The sequence below is a fragment of the Patagioenas fasciata genome, unplaced genomic scaffold (genome assembly GCF_037038585.1).
Source record: "Patagioenas fasciata isolate bPatFas1 unplaced genomic scaffold, bPatFas1.hap1 Unplaced_14, whole genome shotgun sequence".
Taxonomy (NCBI): domain Eukaryota; kingdom Metazoa; phylum Chordata; class Aves; order Columbiformes; family Columbidae; genus Patagioenas; species Patagioenas fasciata.
In genome coordinates, this window is record NW_027288555.1 from 916,926 (window position 1) to 923,407 (window position 6,482).

The 6,482-nt window shown below is 57.7% G+C and overlaps 1 pseudogene; it reads right to left on the bottom strand.

Moving 5' to 3' along the window:
* The window catches only part of LOC139826745 (dynein axonemal heavy chain 9-like), a 74,711-nt pseudogene extending 68,634 nt beyond the window's left edge, over nt 1–6,077 (bottom strand).
* Between the last annotated feature and the right edge of the window lie 405 nt (nt 6,078–6,482).

Consider the following 6,482-nt stretch of genomic DNA (forward strand, 5'->3'; position numbering starts at 1 on the left):
TGTGATCTGCTCTGTGACCCTGCGTGAGCAGGGCTTGGACTGGGGGATCTGCAGAGGTCCCTTCAGCCCAGCCAGCCTGGGATCCTGTAAAGGGCATTTCTGAAAAAAGTCCCTTGAGGTGTAGCCCCTGTGGTGGGGCTAAGTTAAAACACAGCCAGCTGCCCAGTGACCTCCCAGGCACTTTGCAGATCATGATGATTTTCTGTGCGGGAGCAATTTTCCTTAGTTGAAGCCTACATGAACCCCAAGTGGCCTGTTCTTCTCAACTCATGGAATTAGCAGCTCCACCACCAGCACTCTCCCTCTACACAAAACCAGCACCACAGGGCACCATGCACTGGCCAGGCTGCTCTGGGTACCTGTTCTTCCAGAACTCCAGCTCCACCTTCGGGTTCGGATTGCTGCCTTGCAGGAGAGGCTCTGAAGACTCTTTCTTCAGTGCCTCCTGGATCTGGTGGCTCCAGTCTATGATGGCCGACTCCATGGCATACACCAGAGATTTATCTATCCGTTCCATGCTGTAGTAAACAGAGTACGTGATTAACTTTGTTGATGTGCATTGCTCAGTTGGATCTACTTCCAATGGCCGTGTGGGCAGCTGGATTTTACAGGGTTTCACATTTCAAAACCACAAAACAATCAAACCCCATAAGATTTTGTCACTGGTTTAATATAGGAATTACACTCTGGAGAAAATGGCTGAATGTCTGCAGCAGTGTGGGCAACAACACTGTTCATAAAGTGAATGGTGGAAATGAAGAGCCAGTCGCCACCTCTCTGCACAGCCAGTCATTGTCACATCAGATCCATTCAGGTTCAGGATCTGACCTGGAGACTCACACATCCAGCAAGATTCTCTCTCCCCATACCATTCTCCCTCAAAATATTCTACATTCCTGCAGTCATTAACTCACTTAATTCAGCAAGAAACACCACCAAGTGGGCTGGGAAGCTGAGGACAGGTCACCCCACTGCCTTGGAAGCAGTAACTTCTCACAAAATCCCACCCGCACCACGTCCTGTCTGAGGAGTGATTCATTCCACTGCACCCACACATCTCCTGGGGTTCCACAGGGGCACGCACGCAGCCCAGACACGATGACAACTTGATGTACAAACGCATCTGCTTCTCTGGACCTTCCAGAACCTGTTATTTTGGGGTGGTACTCACGATTTCTCATTTTCCAGATCAATGTCCTCAATTCCCTCTGAGCCAGCTGGGAGAGGCAGCAAGGTCTTGCCGTCTACTTGGCCAACAACTGTGAAAATGGTACTTTTGAGGTTGTGGACATGACGCACGATGTCTTGTGACACCACTTGTGGCCAGCCCTGATGGTTCTTCTTGTTCGTTAGGATGGGCACGATCACCTACAGCGGGAGTCACGGAAGACCAATGGAGAAAAAAGTGCAGCAGGAGACGGACGGGCCACCAGGCTCTGAGGTCTGTGCTTGGCCAAGCCTGGAGACCCATATTCATTGCTGTCTCAAGCAGTTCCCATGTGAAATAGAGGCAGCTGATGATGAATGGGCATCTCTACAGGCCCACTTTATACAGCAGAACACCCTTTTCCCCAAATCCAAGCAGCCAAGGAGGGTGGAAGCCAGTAGGCAAAGTGAGCAGCCCCATCCCCAGGCTCTCCCAGCCTTTCAAGCCCGCAACTGGAGATGGCCCCATGGGCTGCTGTCCCTTGCCCTCACAACTGTCCCCGGTGCTTGGTCCCCATGTCCCTGCCCATGGGCACAGCCGTCAGGCTGCCCTTTGAGCCTGCCAGGGCTGGGCTGAGCTCAGTGTGCTGCAAGGGAAGGTCTGCTGGTACCCCCTGGGATACACTGGTGGTGAGGGTCCCCCAGGTCCCAGCTGCAGCCCACCAAACAGGAGCTTTGCCTTTATCAGCACTTTTACTGACCCGGCAGCATGGGGTTGTGGGGCTGGTCGGGGTTTGCCCAGATTTGAGCTGCTTTTGGCTTGTTTGAGCTGTGACAGCAACACCGTGTCTGTCACCTATCCTGGCTGGCTCTGCACTGGGACCAGCCTGTGGCAACAGCCTAACAAAGCCAGGTTGTCCCTAGTGACAAACAACAGCCCTTTGTGTTACTGGACTCAGGGTGGGGGTAGGGGAGGGGGGGAGGTGACTAAAGGCATAAAAATAGCTGCAAATGGACATAAAATTGAAACGGAATAAAGCAGCTCAGCACCTCCATGGTGCTGTCCCAGGATGCTGAAGACTCTTTGGAACTGTGGCTGGCTCTGTAGACCCGAAGAAGACCCGACCAGCCACCTTCGTGCCCAGGGAGCCGTGGGAAGGGGGAGCACAACCCCAGGGAACACACGGGCAGGTGCTGACGAGTTCACCTTCAGCAGTTTTAGCTGCATTATTAGCAAGATGTGTCTCTATTACTTAAAGCATGTGGACTGCTAATGCCAGTGATGTTGTAACCAGGCAAATGATAGCCGTTCATTTTCTTTCTGACTGTTAAAATGATAACTGGACTCAGGATGAAGCCCCAGCCCACAGAGCAGGTGTGTTCCCTTCGGCACCGCAGGAGTGAAGCAACAAGTGGACAAGGTCACCAGCTGTGACCCCTCACTGAATAAAGACAAAGTGTGGGCAGAGGAACACACGACCCCAACCCCAGGAAATTCAAGACCTTTTTCACCTTCACGCAGACCCACCCCATCTGCCTGACCCAGCACCACCGCTGCTTTTGCCTTCAAGTGAAGCTTGAGAGGAAAATAGGATGAAAACCAGGCACAATCTGCTCCCTGCAGAAATACTGCATGTCTGCACAGGGGAGAGCAAAGCCTGCAAACACGCAGCTGGGACGCACAATCCCGGCTCCCAAAGGCATTCAGAAAACAGGATTTAACAGGATCTGCCAAAGTGTTCCTACCCCACCATCTACCCATAGCAGACGGTGCTTGCAATGCTATTGGCCAGCCGTGATGCAAAACCACTGTTTGTGCAGACTTCGCAAGACCACGGGGCTCATCAAAACAAAAGCTCCCCGTATAAATCATGTGTTTTCTCACAAAACCAGGATAACCAGTCTGGCAGCCTGCTCTTGGGAATCCAATCTATCAGTCACCATCTTAATATACCAAACATCATGATCAGAGCTTCTCAAATCCAGCAGCTCCTCTGCTTTCCCATTACAGCCTCATTCCTGAGACTTCTCCAGGTGAGGAGCCATCAGGAATAAACCGAAACAACATTGTCTAGTTCAGGCTAATAACACAGCAAAGCAAAAGCACTCGAACCTCTTGACGATCTCTTTAAGAAAACATCAGCCCACCTGAGATAACCCGACACTGAGCTACAGGAGGCTCCTGAACATCACAAAACACTTTTTCACTATGAGAGTAATCGAGCACTGGCCCAGGTTGCTCAAAGAGGTTGTGAAGTCTCCATCCTTAGAGATAATGAAGAGCTACCTGGACATGGCCCTGGGCAACTGGCTCTGGATGGCCCTGCTTGAGCAGGGGTTTGGAGTAGGTGACCTGCAGATGTCCCCTCCAGCACCTGTGGGTACATCAGTCCCACAAGGACCCCACTGATAGACAGAGCTGATGTGGATCAGCATTCAGGTGGTTTATATGAGTTCTAAAGCCATCCATGGTACTGCAAAGGGCAGAGTTAAGGGTACAAGTGCATCAGCAGAGAAGGGAGGGAGGCCAAGGAGCCTGTCTGTAGGAGGGGACACCTTCCCCGCTGCCATGTGCGAGGGGCACCCGGTACTCATGGGTGCCAGGGCTCCCTCTGCACCTCCGGGGCTGCCCAGGCCTCACAGGATCCCAGCCTGGTTAGGTTGAAGGGATCTCTGCAGATCCCCCAGTCCAAGCCCTGCTCACGCAGGGTCACAGAGCAGATCACACAGGTGGGTCCAGGCGAGTTTCAATGTCTCAGAGAAGGAGACTCCACACCCGCCCTGGGCAGCCTGGGCCAGGCTCTGCCATCTCCCAGCAAACAAATTTCTCCTCATGTTGAGCCTGCCCCCGTGGCCCCTCATCCTCACCTCCTCCACGAGGGCGGCAAAGTGCCGCAGGGCATCGGCGGGCAGGTCCCCGCAGAGCAGCTCCCCGGGGCCGGCGCCGGGGGCCCGCAGGAAGAACAGCCCCTTGCGGCGGGCGGCGGGGGGCGGCGGGGGCGGCCCCAGCTCCAGCTCCCCGGCCGGGCCCCGCCAGAGCAGCAGCGCCGGCCCCGCCGGCCCCGCCAGGAAGCTCCGCAGCAGCGGCCCCGCCGCCTCCCCGCCTGCCCAGCGCTCCCAGCGCTCCGCCGGCACCCCCAGCCCCCGCGCCGCGCACCGGCACAGCCGCTCGGCGCCGGGCACCGGCTCCACCGCCTGCTCCATCCGGCCGGCACCGGCGGGTGTTTGCGGGGAAGAGCCGCGTTGCCCGGGGGAAGGGACACTGCGAGGAGCCGGGGGCGGGCCGGGGCGGGACCCAGCTCGCCTGGGAGACGCAGCTGCCCCGGGCAACCACGGCTATCAACACAAGCTGGGGATGGAGGGCCTGAGAGCAGCCCTGCGAAGGACTTGGGGGTGCTGGGGGATGCTCCCTCTGGGGGGGGTCTGGATACCACTGGATCCACCTGGGCACCCCCACAGTGGCTTTTTAGCACTTATTTTTCTCCTGAAAAAGCAAACACAGTGGGGCTTTCTCCCATCCTGCCCCATGGAACCCCACTCAGACCACACCAGTGCTTGGTTGCCCATCACCATTTATTGCAGCTGCTGCCTGCTCAGCGCCCAGGGCAGTGGGACCGGGCCCGAGACCCCCATCCTGCCCGGCTGTCAGGGAGTGATTCACTGCGGGGGGTGGAAACTGGGGATCCCGTACCCCTATATATATGCTAAACCAAATTATTCGGTTGCAAGCAGTGGTTGAAATAATAAGCAACCAGACGGCTGAGGCACCGAATCTCATAGCGAGACAATTGTCTCAGACCAGAGCTGCAGTGTACCAAAATCAGGGAGCGTGAGATTGGCTTTTAGCTGAAGAGAGGGGGGCGTCTGTGGGAAACTGAATACTTCGGAGTGTTGTTTGGAAAGAGATAACGATGGGGAAGCCATAATGAAAATAGCAGAGGAGATAAAACGCGTTGCACATGTACCAGTACAGAAGTGGAATTCTGTACTTACTAGCCATTGGTGGGGTAACTTATTTGGGGGAGCCTGGTGGAAGAAAATAGGCTTCATGATAGTATGTGCATTTCTGGGTTTACTGTTTGTGCCACGTACGACCCCGTGCTTTGTTCAGTTAATACATTCAGTAGTCCAAGTCCTCCCCACCCCCCGCCAGCGAGTTCGCCTCCCCCCCGGGAAGCCGGGGCGTCCCTGCCGGCTCCGTGCCCGGGGTGGACGGGGGTGGACGGCGGGGGGGGGTGGACGGGGGCGGGGGGGGCACGCGGGCGTCCCGCGGTTTCTCAGCCCCGCTGTCGGAGGCCTAACCCCCTCACCTGCCCGTGCTGCCGCCTCCCGCGCTTCTTCCTCGGTGGCTCGCTCGCTCGGTCCCTCGGCCCGCTGCCCGCCCCGGCCGCGGGCTGAAGAAGAAACCGACCCCGCCAGCGGCTTTGCCTCCCCCCGGGGAGGCATAGAGACACCGCGTCCCCGTCCCCGTCTCCCCGTCCCGGCCCGCCTGCCTCCCTGCCTACCCGCGCGCGGGGTTCCTCGGCCGATCGGCAAGACGCTCCCGCGCTGGCCTCCCCGCGACCGCCCGCCCGACGGGCTTGACTCCGAGCGACTGACCGTTGGGCACCTGGCGGGGGGCAGGGGGCCGGTTGCCGGGGAGAGCGCGCATGCGCGGCGCGCGCAGTTGCCGACCCCCTCCGGCCCTTCCCGCGGGTGGGCCGGAGGGGGCGGGGGGCAAGGCGAGGGCGGGAGAGACCGCGCTTTGGGGTGCGGGCGGGGGGGGGGGGTGTTTGTGCTCGCCGTGCAGTCTGAGCCGGAACACGAAGTGAAATTATACGGCGGCGGCAGATGCGGGTGGGGGGCACGACGACACCACCACGACCCCGCCGCCCCTGCCGAAATAAACCCCCACCAAAAAAAAAAAAAAAACACCGCCACGAAACCCGCATCCCCACGCCACGCGCGAGCCCCGAAACTCCAGACACGGACTCGCCGAGCGTGTGCACGGATCGCGAGGGTTGAAAAGCTCGACTCGTAGAGTCGCGTACACTGTCCCGCAGCGGTCTGGTCCGGTTCGGTTCGGTTCGGTTCAGTTCAGGCCTTTCCCGCCAGTCCGGTGCAGTCCGGTTCAGTTCAGTCCTTTCCCGCTGGTCCGGTGCGGTCCGGTCCGGTTCAGTCCTTGCCCGCCGGTCCCGCTTACTTAGAGTAAGCCTAAAATGCACAGATCTCTCCATAAGGATGGGTTTTATACTCTACTTCCACAATCTGCTGGCACTACAAAAGAATAAGCGGCAGATCTACTTAGGCTGAGTCACGGTGCTTTGCTCCTAAGACCATGCATACCATGGGAATAT